The sequence below is a fragment of the Artemia franciscana genome, chromosome 4 (assembly GCF_032884065.1).
Source record: "Artemia franciscana chromosome 4, ASM3288406v1, whole genome shotgun sequence".
NCBI lineage: Eukaryota > Metazoa > Arthropoda > Branchiopoda > Anostraca > Artemiidae > Artemia > Artemia franciscana.
This window is the reverse complement of record NC_088866.1, coordinates 13,666,882-13,681,474: the sequence shown is the minus strand read 5'-3', so window position 1 is coordinate 13,681,474 and position 14,593 is coordinate 13,666,882. Positions and strand designations below refer to the sequence as shown.

At 34.4% G+C, this 14,593-nt stretch overlaps 1 protein-coding gene across 4 annotated transcripts in view; it reads left to right on the top strand.

Moving 5' to 3' along the window:
* The first annotated feature begins 3,764 nt into the window (after positions 1–3,764).
* Positions 3,765–14,593, top strand: part of LOC136026024 (uncharacterized) — an 18,795-nt gene continuing 7,966 nt past the window's right edge. Inside the window, exons 1-2 of one of the 4 annotated variants that reach the window (XM_065702177.1) lie at positions 3,765–3,859; positions 8,065–8,249. The gene's annotated coding sequence lies outside the window, so the exon portion shown is untranslated. Of the gene's footprint in view, positions 3,932–8,064; positions 8,254–14,593 lie in introns of all 4 variants that reach the window. The other 3 variants (XM_065702178.1, XM_065702179.1, XM_065702180.1) reach the window with 3 other exon arrangements.

Genomic DNA, 14,593 nt, shown 5'->3' with positions numbered 1-14,593 from the left:
TGTAAAATCTCTTGGAGCCTGTGGGACAAATTAGGAAAAGGGACACAGGAATAGTGCTGGCTCCTCTCTAACCATTCTGAATCTTAAAAGGGGTACTACATTTTTTAATGTTCCATTTCAAAGACCATTTTCCTGTCTCAGGACATTGAATAGCGTCCCCACATAGCGTCCTTAAGATAAACGCTAAAGTTTCAACTCAACACCCTCTGCCCACTATAAAATATTGCACATACGCTCTTTTAACAACCTGGATATATTTAGCGTCTTTGCTCAGTTCAATATCCCCTCATGATTCTCCAAAACACGTTTAGCCATCCTAGAGATATTGCAGATACGCTCTTTTGACAAATTGAATGCACACTGAGCCTCTTGATTTTTTTTCAGCTGAAACTGTATGCAAATGGTGTCTTGATTTTTTTAAGCGAGCCCTGAAAAATTTAACTTTATGCCATTAGCTGTAACTGAGAAATACAGATATACTACTTTGATACCTTAGATGCGAATAGAGTCTATCGATTTGGTTCAACATCTCCCTCGGCATTCCCTTAAATTTTCAACTTATTGCATTTTCTAGCTTATTGCAAATACGCATTTTGACAAACTGGATGCATCTAGTCCCTCTTGGTTCGGCTCAAAATTCCCTAAAAGCTTTAACTTAATAATCTTAGCCACATTTAAAATGTCGCCGACACCTTATTTTGACAACCGTCCAGAAAGTTTCAATTTAATATGCTTAGACGTTCCTGAGATATTTAAGACTCGCCCTATTGAAAACTTCGATACACAGAGTGTAATTTAATTTAGTTCAAAGCTCCCTTAAGATGCCCCAAAAGTATTAACTTAATACCCTCAGCCACTTCTTAGATATTGCAGATAAGCCTCTTTGACAACCTGAATGCATATAGAGTCTTTCATTTCGTTTGAATTCCACTCAGCCTTTCCTAAAAAGATTCACCTTAATATCCTTAGTCTTTTTGGACCATTGGGATCAAACGTAGTCTCCTTCCTCAATAATAAAGCCTCTTTGTAAACAGTGGATGAATTATATAATTTACAGAATTCGCCCTAGATGTTTTAGGGATCATGGTATTCTTGGAGGCATAGTTACCGAACCTATCGACTTTTGGAAACCTATTGGTTATCTTAAAAATTGACAGGACGTCTTTAAGGGCTGTGACGGAGACGGGCAGCTAAAAAGGCTTGGAGCTCGAGTGTTCTTCTGTTACTTTTGAACCTTTAGAAAGACACCCTAGAGTAATAACATGTTTCTGTATCCGCAAAATGTGTGAATATTCATAGCAATAGACTGTAACGCTGCCTATTTGGGACACATCTTCCTACTGCAAATATTCGTATTGAATCTTAGTTAGATATTAAGGTTCACCACTAATTTGGAAGCTTAATCTTCTTTTTTTAACATTTTCACTTAAATTTGGTTTCCATGATGTTTATTGTACTGTTATACAGTGTTGCCACATTGTCAGCGTAAAAAAACGCCCTGGAATTTTCAAAATAAGCCCGAACAAGTCCCCCAAAAAATTTTATCGAAATAATCCACTATTGAGACTTCACTTTATAGTGAACGTGTCCGAAAGCTTGTTCCACGGAGAATGCTACATATGGATGCAACATTAATGCTGAATTTTCAGTCCGAAAGCTATTCTTATCGTTTTTTCTTTAAACTTCAGGAAGAGTCGTAATTTTGTTTATCTCCCCTCAACATTCGCAGGGAAGAAGGATAAACCTACCCAGCAGACGGGAATACTTGACTTTTTTTTGCCACTTTTAAGTTTGAAATATAAAAGAATTACCTTAAGCTGTATGGCAGCTTAATATTTTGAACTCAGGGTGTTTTTTCTGAAGCTATCCTTTACATTGAAAAACTTACGATGCGAAAGTGAAACTGTCTACTTGGAAACAAATTCGTCCATGGAATTCTCAATATCGAGACTTTTGAAATCAAAGAATATGTGCTAAGACGTAGGATCAAAGTTGGACGATTTAATTGTAACTGCTGCTATTTTAGATGAAAGCAAAATAAAAAAGACAAAGGGGCCATTTCCCAGCCGAGCCCTCGAGGCAAATCTTAATATATTAGTATTCCTTACAGTTTTAGTTTTCCCTCCAAATTTACACCTATCAACAGAGTTGCCGCCTCTCCATACCCTTGCGAAAGCTATAGCCCTATACAAATAAAGCCACTTCCCCATGTCCTATCTCCCTAATAAGGGATAATTTTTTTTTTAATTTGTCACTAAATATTATCTTTTCTTTATGTTTATCTCTTTAGAAACCTATTTTGAAGCAAGATTATAATCTAAAAATTACCTTAAGCAACGTGGCAGCTAAGTATTTTGAACTTTTATGGTTATTTAAGACAAGACTTTTCACTGAAAACCTTCTTTCTTTTTCTTGTCACCTAGTTTTAATGAACGCGGCTTTCAGCTAATTCTTAGTGCATTAACATCGTAATACAACAAAAAAATTTCACGAGTAACAGAAAACGCAATGAGATCTCTTCAATAAGCAAAATAATTTTAGTGAGCAGAACAGAATCATGACCAAAATATCACAACTAGAAATACACAGGCTTAATTACTTCTTTGGATAGAGTGGTAAAATGCAAAAAAGAAAATAATTGAAGCTTGAAATTATGTATCACAAAGGAAAAAAAATTCAAGAGAATCAACGTAATGATTGAAAAGCTCTCAATACTTTTGGTACATTTTCTTAATACCTCAAGCAAGAAAAATAAAAAATAATTTCTGAGAAATGAAATATAATGTACAGCTTTTGACAAAAAAAAAATGCTACAACAACTAAAAAGCTAATTGCAATTTAAAAATTCAGTGTCATCACCTTAGGAAAAATATGCATATCTAAAGCTGACAATTTTGTAATACAGTATTTTGGTTTTTAGATGCAGCTTATCAATTGGTTTCTTTTACCAATCAGGCTCCAGTCCGAAGACTCCTAGTTTTGGCTCCACTGAAGGAGCTCATTTTTATATGAATTTCACAGAATCTGAAGAATTCCGACATTTGTTTTTCTTTTTAAAGAAACCGATGGTTTCTTATTCAATTCCTATTTGTACCTTGAGGTGCAAACTGAAAAATTCCTATTAAAAAATAATTTCGTATCTTATTTTCAACATTATTTGCTAGAATAATCAGGAAAACGTAGAATATTAAGCTTTTTCGTTGGATTTTCAACTTTTTTTTGGAAAGTGCTTGGGGGTTATGAAGTCCATCTCTGTCTGTTTCAAACACAACTGCAAGGTATTGTTTTGTAGTATTTTGAATATTCCATGCTTGGGGATATGAAGTCCATCTCCATCTGTTTCAAACACAATGTCGTATTTGGCGTCTTACCTTTTGTAAATGAAACGTCTCTATTCAATAGTTGTAACTAGTAATCTGCCGTAATAAATAGTTCTTTTTAACTCACTTTACTTATTTTCTTCTTCTTTTTTAGTGAATCGTAGGGTATAGTTAAACTTCCCTTCGTTTTCTTTCCTCGAAAGTTTTGTAAAAGAATGAACTTGAACTTGAAAAAAAAAATTCTTAAAAAAAAATTGTTCTTTTGAATAGAAAAAGCCCGAAACAAGCAAAACTAAAAACCAATAAGCCCAGTTTCCCGCCCCAAGTCTGTGAAAAAAACGCCCACCCCAGCCCAGAGAAATAAGCCATCGGGGCTTGAAACAAGCCAACCTGGCAACACTGCTGTTATAACTTATTTTTATGCTTCTATTTGAACATGAAAAATGAATATTAGATGTCACTTTACCCGGGAAGTTTTTAAATGACGAAGACATTGTTTCTGTCAATTGGCAAAGATTGTGGGATGAACAGACAACGTGGTAAAATCAAATACAAATTTTTGTACAGGTTTATTTTTTATATCCCTCGATATTAAGAAGTTTTTACTTTGGGTAAGAGCATTTGGAATAATTGGATTAGGCTTGGTTAATGAATTCCACCCTTTATTGGGGTTTCCCCCTAGGGGAAGTGTCACAGTGGGTACTAGCCATCTACAACAGACAAACCATATAACTGAAACAGGGTCAACACCAGCACAAGTAGGAATCTGACCTCCACACATAGCATACTCACCAGTGCATGCCCAGTCATTTCCAGTAGGATATACTCTGGACAGTCACATCAAGGATCTAAAAATTCTCATTTACAATGCCCTCAGTCAACATATCAGGAAACACAAGGCCCCTCCACAGTTTAATATGCACCTCTGCCATATATGTCATTTATATCATGCCCAAAGAAATTGCAAGTTCTAAAATTGAGATGGTAGCTTGCCAAATATTCCTGGGTAAGAAGGATACATTAGTTATAGTTAATGTATATAACCCTGATGGAAATGAACTACAAACAGAGGGCATTTCAAATAAAGTGAAAAAAGTGATTAAAGACAAAGATCCTTTTATAATACTGGTGACTTCAATGCCCATTGAGATGCCTGGCGTTTATGTGGATCTCATAGTTGTAGTGGTATAGGTATCCTAAGTGCTCTTGATAAAAATGATAACATTGGCCTAGTGACCCCACTTGGACTCCAAACTAGAAGAAATCCAATTACAGGAGTATACTCCATCAATTGACCTGGCATTCTCAGCAGTAGTAATTATTAATCAACTAAATATAAACTTCTGAACCAACCCTAACCCGTGATCATGAGCCAGTGATAATTGAAAATGAAGAGTATACTCCATCAATTGACCTGGCATTCTCAGCAGTAGTAATAATTAATCAACTAAATATAAACTTCTGAACCAACCCTAACCAGTGATCATGAGCCAGTGATAATTGAATATGAAGAATCTACACCTAGAAGTCAAACCCCACCAATACGCCCTACCTTTAAATTGAACAAAGTTCACTGGGATCACTTCCAGGAAGAACTTACAAGTATTAGTCTTGAAGAAGAACTGTCAGCAGTAATGACTACAGAGAAGAAAATTGAGAGATTACAGGATCTGCTGCTGGAAGGGACTAAGAAGAATATCCCCATCAAGACATTGAGCAATAAGAGTAGGAATGAACCAGTATGGTGGAATGAAGTGTTTAGATTAAGTAAGAAGAAACTCAACCAAGCTTCAAACAAACACAGCAAGATTCTGACAATAGAAAATTATAGAAAGAAAATATTGACCCAGACAGAATTTAGAAAAACTGTAAAAGAAGCTAAAGAAGAATCTTGGAAGCAATTTGTTGAGAATCTCAGCTTCAGAGATACATTTGTAAAAGTTTACACCTTCATAAGAAAAATGAATTGGAGAGAAATGTACCACCATCCACATGGGCCAACAACCTACCAAGGACAAGTGATTGCTGATAACAAAACAAAAGCTGAGGGAGGGGCAAATCATGTCCACCATACAATAGGTAAGAAAGATCCATTTGAAGGAACCAGCCCACACTCATTAGTCCAGCCCAACAACTTTCATTAAAGCAAGAAAACTTTCTATAGAACAATCACAATCAAATTACAATAAACCCTTCTCAAAAGTAGAATTTGAGTTGTCATAAAGAAACTACCAGAAACTTCATCAGGCAGTGACAACATATACCCTGTTTTCTTTAAAAGTTTGATGATAAATAGAAGGTTATTCTGCTACAACTGATCAACAAATTGTGGCAGGAGGACAATTTCCCTACAATTTGGAAGAATGGCACAGTCATCATGATCCCAAAACCAAGTAAACCAAACTAAGTTGAAAAATCATCATTTTATAACTTTCCTCTCAGCTGGAGGCAAGATATATGAAAGACTAGTAAAGGAAAGGCTGAGATTTGCAATAGAGGAAGCTAACCTGATCAAGATGCAGAGAGACATCATTCATGCACTTGGTAATGGTAAAGTAATGATTGCAGTATTCTTGGATGTTAAAGGAGCTTTTGATAATTTGGTTCACAGATAGATACTAAAAGCAAAAACTAATGGAAATCTGATGAAATTTGCACTGAGTTACATGTCAGATAGGACAATTGTTGTGAATGCAAGACAAGAAAGATCAGAAGAAATAGAGGTAGAAAGAGGTGCTCCACAGGGTAGTGTTCTTGGACCAGACTATTACAATGTTGGAGAATTTGATATCCCTCTCAAAGACAATAACTGCAAAGGAGGAATCTTTGTAGATGACACTTGAACAGTTCAAAATTCAGTGCAAGAAGCAGAAAAAGTAGTCCAAGAAACATCAGATTAAATAGAGTTATGGTCTTTAGGAATAGATCTTGATTTTGAACCATCTAAAGCTAAAGTTATGCTGTTTACATCTAAGAGGAATATTAGACCTCCCAATTCGCTCTATTTGGAGAGGAACTGCTAGTAACCAATTGTCATAAAAGCCTTGGAATACACATTGATGATAAACTTCAATTTAGCCAACATGTCAAATATCTAAAAGAATCCTATGCAAAGTGACTGAATGTGATGAAGATGCTTTCATGTAAGAAGCATGGTGTCAACATAGTTACAGCAAGAAAATTTTATATCAAATGCATAAGACCTAAAATTGATTGAGGTAATTTGATATACAGCATTGCCCCAGAATCCACTCTCCAAAAACTTGATACAATACAGAATACAGCTCTAAGATTAGCATTTGGAGCTCACCAGAGTAGCCCAATTCCTTTTCTCTTGGGTAAGTCTGGAATGGAGAAACTCAACACAAGATGGGAAAAAATGCTTATAATGTACATGAACCATCTGTGGAAACAGATCTCAATCTAATAAACTGATAATTAAACCTGGACTGACCCACACTAGAAATCATAGAAAAGGGAAAACATCTGAGTCTTTTTGAAAAATTCAAAGAGCTACTAACTCAGGAAGGTATAGAAATACCTATTACCCAAATGCTACATTATGAAAAACTACCAAAAATTCCCCTCTTGGATTGGGTTCAGATTGATCATATGGACAAAATGGAAAACAACCCCCTTTTAATGAAATATGAATTTTTCTCAGTATTGAATAGCAAATATGAAGAATATGTGAAAATATGTACAGATGGCTCAAAAATAAATGGTTTAAGAGTGAGTTGTTCAGCAGTGGTTCTAGTATTTAATACAAAGATAACAAAGTCACTAAGTAAACAATCAACTGTTTTTGAGGCAGAAATAAAAGCAATTGAAAGTGTACTAGAATAGTATTGAAAAAAAATAGTGAAAGTGATCAAAACCAAAGTAAGTTCATCATATGCAGTGACTTAAAATCAGCCCTCCAGTCCCTAAAGAATTTTCCAAATAAACCAAATGGTGAGGTCCATAAGTGTTTTGGTTCTATTTTGGAGATTGTTGAGAAAGGAATAGTGATACAATTTTTGTTGTGTCCAGCCCATGTGGGGTGGTGAGTAATTGAAAAACTGGATAAATATGCCAAAAAGGCAGCACAAAATATGGTTCTTACACCTCCTACAGAACCATATAAACAGATTAGAGATATGGTTAGAAGGATTTACCAAAAAATTTTTGAGGAAATGAGGGATAATATTAGTAATATAGGTCTTAACCAGAAAAAGAAGCCTGGTTTTGATAGGAAAAATTATAGTTGATTAAAAAGAAAAAATTGTTGCTTAATGTTTTTGTTTTTGATTGACCCATGTAGGTATCAAGCATAGGTTGTTTATCATAGACAAAGCTGACAGTCCTCAGTGTTATAATTGTAGTGAGATAGAAAGTATTTTCCATTATGTTGTTGAATGTAAAGAATATAAAAATTTGAGAAAAGATATGACGAAGTTGTGCAAAGAGAAAAATTTTGGGAAGCTTTCAGTAAGACTTGCATTAGAAGTTTTGATTGATGATAAATTTTTAAAGTATAGGAGGACAGACCTGTCTATTAAGTTTGTATGTAAAAGTGGTAGAGAAAAAGATTTTTATCTGATGTTGATAGTATTGTAAATTTTGTATTGACAGTGCTGTAATAGGGATTGATTTTGTGTTTGGACTCTTTCTGACTGATGGTTTTAGTAATGACCTAGATATGTGACAAGTGATATGTAGGTTAAAAAAACTGCTATAAAGGATGATTGTCTGTTCTTTTTAGTTTGAAGCTGAGATGAATTAATAATTGCTGTATTGAAAGTAGTTGCAGCTAATGGTGACGTGTTGAGAAGGAAGAAAATTAGTCACATTGAAAGAAGTCTCAACTGACATTGCTGTCAAGAGGAGACTCAAATCTCTCAGATCAGATCAGTTATCAATTGGCATTGAAACCAGGCTCATAAAATTGTATGTACGTTATATCTTCCATGAACTTTTTACAAAAAGCCTGCTTTAGGCCTATAAGAAAAAAAATATGTTAATTCATTCTAGGGTAAAAGTGCAGAATGTTGGACCATTTGAAGGAATCTGAAAAAAAACATTATAACTAGGCCTAGTCTACTTAGAAGCTGTCATAAATACCCGCTTATCTCATTACTAAAAGTACACTGCTTCTTTTTTACACTGAGTTCTGATGGACAATAACACAGCCCACTGTAGGCTATTTGTTACCACTGTATTCTATAATAGCATATAAGTGTAGTGATTTGCCTGATTTATCTTTATTTTCTATCATGCATTTCAACCCTCAATTGACAACTGTTTGCAGTAAGGGTTAACAATAGTAGCTCTCCAGAAGAAGACATGCAAGAACAAAAAGAGACATTAGTAAGTTTTCTTGTTAACTTACTAATGAGTAAAGGGGTCTCTTCAAAAGAGGCGGGTGGCAATAATGGCATGCTGTTTTGGGAACCATGGATGCTGCTCTTTTAATTCTTGTTTGAGCTGGGGGGGGGGGCTGTAATTGATTTTGCCATAGGTACCACCAACCCTAGAAATGGCCTTAAATAAGATAGCTAAGAAGTATGGCAGGCCTATAAATAATTTTAGGATCAGAATAGCATCCTGAGTTCAAATATAACACTCTTTGAAAAAAAAAAGTAATATTCCATGATTTGAGGCAATTTTCCATAATTTAAATATCACAATAATGCATAATTTTGTATCAACTCCTAAAAAATTGTTTGGTGTAGTAAAATTAATATCAAAAGTTTAAGGCAAATTAGAGAATTGGTAAAATTGACAACATAAAACGTATTACTAGTAGAAATACAAGCATATACCCATTGTGGTAACCACCGAGGGTTTAAATGTATACTTAATTTTTTTTTGTACTTTTGAGATAACAAAACGAGGTACTTATGTGTTGTATAATTCACACTCGAGAAGTGAAGTTTAAAAGGTAGAGAATACAGCACTGGACTTTACAATCCTTACCGGCAGTACTGATCTCTGTTTCTTGGCCCTTCAGCCAGGAAGCTAATAGTGGATGATAATGAAATTAAACAAAATATGATGAAAATACAATACTTTAATAACAAAATTTTGAAAACTAAACAAAGAAATATGGAAAGGGGGCTGCCCAGAGTGCATTATATTAAATACATAACCTAAACTAACCTAATCTAACCAAAATATCAACTAAATATTTAGTTAAAATATTGCTATAATGTAGTTTCCCACCAAGCCAAAGCTAATTGCCTGGTATAAGCCCGATGAAAATTGGGTATTGTCTTGTCTTCACAAAGCAAGTTCTTGAGTGTGTACTATATAACACATAAGCACCAGAAAAGAGATCAGGTTTACTGAAACAAAAGTTAAAAAAGTGGTAATCTAAAGGGAAAAAAAATATTTAGCTAACAATATTTCAAATAAAATTTTTGCATCTATATTGATTCCTGAAGGAGCATTGAGCCTGTTTATTTTATTTGTTCTTTCCAGGGGTGATCTTATCAAACTAATTGCCCTAGAAGATCAATAGACAATTCCCCTGGAACATATACACATGTAAAATTGAGTCACCAAAGAGAAAGTAATAAAAATGAAAGGATTTCCATATATAAATTCTGGGAAATCCCCCTCCCCCCGTATAAAATCCCCCTTCAAAAATCAGGTGAATTTTCTCAGGCTTATAACTTCTGAGGATCAACTTTAAACTTGATGGAGTTTATGTCTTTGGACTCAGCATAAAAAGGCAATACTTTTGGCTTCAAAATTCTGTTCTTGGAATTGCAGTCCCTATTGGGCTAAGATGTTTCATAAATGTTATCTTTAACATTCTATTGACCTAACCCTTTCATTTTTCAATATTGGGTAAGGAGGCTTTAGTACATGCTATGATGTGTCTGAAGGGAATACCTTGTTTTTGTAATTTGGTAACCCGTAAAATTTGGACAGACGCTACCACAGGGGGAAAAAATTACTGTATAATTGTGGGGTGATTTCACCATTCTGTTTTAGCTGCTTTAATTCATTTATAACATTATAAGCAAAATGATCACTAGGACCTTGAGTTATTGTTCTATGTCTAACTTTGTTGTCATAATCTGTCGTATCCATGACAAATGAATTGGTTTTGTCTGCTTTGATTATTATAATAGACAGGTTACAGGTCTTTGTGGAGATTAGATAATATTTTTTATATCGTGCAAATTTTCTGTTGTAAAATTGGTAGAAGACTTAACTTTTTTTTGCTGTTATAAAGGGTATTTTATAAGACAAGACCTAACTTCATCCTCATTTTTTGATTTTGCTACCAAAAAAGGCATGTTACTTTTCATTAAAAAGGCAGATATTTGTTCCTTTTGTTAACCATTAAGACATCTGATTGACATGTTGAGGTGCCCATTTTGTACTTTCTCTGTGGCTGCTCAATTTCGTATGTGGAAGAATTTACTGCGGTGGGGGGGATTATCGGGGGAACGCGTAGTACCATTGTGCACTGTCAGAAACACAACTGTGATATTTGGATAGAGCATAAAATAAGGGTTCTAATGGTACTACTTTATTTTATTAACATGTTTGCTTCAGAGTATTTCTTATTCTTCAGTGTTACCAATTGTCTTAAAATGGTTATTACAATTTTTAGTTTTCCTTCAAATGTATCCCTAGTCTTAAACCTTTGGTAATATACAATCTACTCTATATTCACCTACAATTTTTTGGTGATTATTTAGTGGTTCCACTCTCTAGAATGAAACATCCTAAACAAATAAAAGCAGTGCTATTAAATTCCTTATTTTATGCTTTATCCAAATATTTTGGTTTCTTTTAAGTGCACAAAAAGGACATCCTAGTATAGCAAACAACAAATGGTTTTGCCATTTTATAATGGCAAATGCTAATCTAGCAGTAAAGAAAAGAGTAGCTTATTGTAAAATATACTGACAATATGTAAAGTATGGCAATATATAAACATACCATCAGTATATAGAGTAGTCTATATATTTTTGCAATTAAGGGAGGGCGGTGGTTAGGTGAGCAACGTCAATGATTTCTTTTGCAGATTTTGAGAGATCTAGGTACAAATAAGTTTGAAAATTATTGCTAAGAAGACTGAGACTAATCAAAGGGGAACAGGTGATGATATGTAAAAGAAGATTGATCAAGTAGATAGCTTCACCTACCCAGGTAGTGTTATTAGTAAGGATGGTGATTGTAGTGAAAATATTACAAGTAGAATTGCCAAGGCCCAGGATATATCAACTGCGAAATTGAACAAAATTTGGAAGAATGGGAAGATAAGTTTACGAACCTAGATTAGACTATTGGAAGCTACTATTCTGAGAGGGGTTAATTATTGTTTTGAAATATCGGCGCGTCAGAAGACAGAGGAGGTTTTGTTAGATGTTTTCCAAATGGATTGTCTATGGACTCTTTTGGGTACCAATCTGACAGACTATATTTAGTTTCATACAGTTTTCATACAGCTTCTGACAAACAGTAAGCTGTATGAAAACTGTGGTTCTGTTGAATTTTAGGGCTATAAGTAAAGATAGTCTGGGATGCCTAGGACACATTCTGCACATGAAGGATGTCAGTTTGCCAAAGATTGTCCTTTTGACCATCCGTCTAGGGCCAAAGGAAAGCAGGTCATCCCCAAATGGGCGGGTAAGAGGTTGTAAGAGAGAACTTAAAGAAAATTATAACTTCTTGTGGGGGTATATAGGGGGAATCTTTGAATAGATTGGGATGGAGGAGGACCATACACAGCTGTGTTGGTCACAGGTGGCTTGGTGCTGCAGTGGGTTTGTTAGCAGTAATAGTTTTCATAATTCTTTAGTGTGTACTTTAAATGGTCCCATAGTCTTAAGTATTACCTAATTGCGTTCTGGAAAAAATTCTTTGATTTTTTAAATATAAGCAGTTGAGCTAGATAAATGAAACTAAAATTCTAGATGATAGGTTTTTTAATATCTTGTAATGTAGGAGTTAGAAGTATGAATTGTATCTGGAATCGATGGATAGTTTCAGGCTCCTATCTCTACTCTTTCTAGTAACACTGAAAGAAGCACTATTTAAAAAAAATCACTTTACAACATGCTGAAAACTTATATTGGACTATTGGGGTTTCTTCCACTTTAATTCACATTTTCTTTATTTTTGTTTATAATCCCATGTTAAATGATGAGGCTTAAAGCACTTTCGTTGGACCGTGTGTCTACTATAGATCTGAAAGTTCTACTCTTATAACACAAAGTTTGTTTAAGTTCATCTGGGGTTAATGCCCTTTAAAGGGGAAGAGAAGTGGGTTGATACTTTAAGAGGTTTTCCTGTGGCATGGTTTCTAAGTTAGAAACAGTCCTAAAAGTTTTATTCACCCACTCAAATTCTTTCCAAGATAGCAAAAAGTCTCTAATCTAGAATTTTATCCTAAGGTTTAATAGATTCTATCAAAGACAGGTATATACATGTCTTAACTTATGGAAAATATTTTCCATAAATTAACGGAGAAACAATTTTTGGTCAGAGTCCACTTTTCTTTGACTCTATGATTTGAAAACACAGATGTAATGATTTGAGAATGCTAATATTTTAGTATTATTAGGGGTTTTTTCATAGGCAAAGGCAATTTGTATAAGGTTTTATAAAAACTGTATAAAACCTTATAAATAATGTTATTTATGAGCTGGCTAGGAAAGCCATTTTGACATTTCGTCTGTCATTTGTGACTAGTAGAAAGTCCCCAGAGCATTTTGTCTGGAATGCAAGAATCAGACTTGTAGTCAATTTTCAGTTTACTGTAACTGAATTAAAAAAAAAGTGTAATTTTGACTGTTGTCTCTATTTCGTAATTGATAAAAGTAGAAATGGACTGTTTTTTTTTTAATGCTGGTTTATTAAGGAGAATTGATTAAGACAATGGCAGTATGGTTAGTAAACCAACTCTCTTTTTGATCTGATATTAGCAATTATTTTCCATAGCCAGTCTTATATTCCGGCTTTACTTTCTATTTGATGTCTACAACTGGCACGTCTTTGTATTAAGACATGGTTTGTTGCAAATAAAACCATTGAGTCAAGATTCATCAAATATACGAGGCTTAATACACATTCCTTGGCCTCATTTGTGCTGTAGATCTATTTAGAAAAGTGTCAATTTTTTTTACTCAAAACTTGTCAAAGTTCAAGAAAGGCCAGGACTTTTTGAAGGAGGAAAAGGTAGAGGTAGATGTCACAGAAATCTCCCAAGGCACGATGAAGTCTCCAAATCCATCCTTAAAAGTTGCACTTGTGTAACTCATTTACTATCTATGACAGGAAAAAGGATTTCCTAAAGTTTACCCCTTTCTTTAAAATTAATGAAAAAAAACTTTTTTAAGAAGGAGTTTTTATAGAAAATTAAAAAGCTATATTCAAACTTAAAAGGAATAGAAACTACAATGCACGAATAAATGAGACCCAGAAAGATAGAAATTACAATAAATAATCAAGTCAAATTTAAGACAAACATACATTTTGACGAACAAGAGTATGGTTGGGATATTCTAAGCTTTTTGAAAGCCAGAACATTATTTCTTGCTTTACTAAAAACAATTTTACTTCAAGCAGTGTCTTTTTATTTAATGTTGCAGCACACCAAAGAAACGGTGCATTAAGGCCAATAAAAACTTACAAATAAGAGTAGTGGTACTTATTCCATCCTTCCCTCTCACAGCCTCTTAATGGCTTGAATTCCTTTCGTATTCCATTTAATAAAATAATTATTTGGATTAGTATTGTTTTTATATGTCAAAACATCACCGACAACAAGAAAACAAGAGCTAAGAGCTCAAATGACACTTGTGACGAGGCAAGAAGAGCCAAGAGCTCATATGGTATGAGCTCTAACAAAATTCTAAGAATCAATAGATTGATTTAAAAGGAAAATCAGAGGCTTAATGCCGGTCAGGATTTAAAATAAGAGCTTTGAATCACGATGTCCTTCTAAATATCAAAATTCATTAAGATCCGATCACCCACTCGTAAGTTATAAATACATGATTTTTTCTCATTTTTCCTCTCCCTTTAGCCCCCCCCCAGATGGTCGAATCTGGGAAAACGACTTTATCAAGTCAATTTGTGCAGCTCCCTGACATGCCTACCAATTTTCATCGTCCTAGCACGTCCAAAAGCACCAAACTCGCCGAATCACCGAACCCCTCCCCCAACTCCCCCAAAGAGAGCGAATCCATTACGATTACGTCAATCATGTATCAAGGACCATTGCTTATTCTATCCACTAAGCTTCATCCCGATTCCTCCACTCCAAG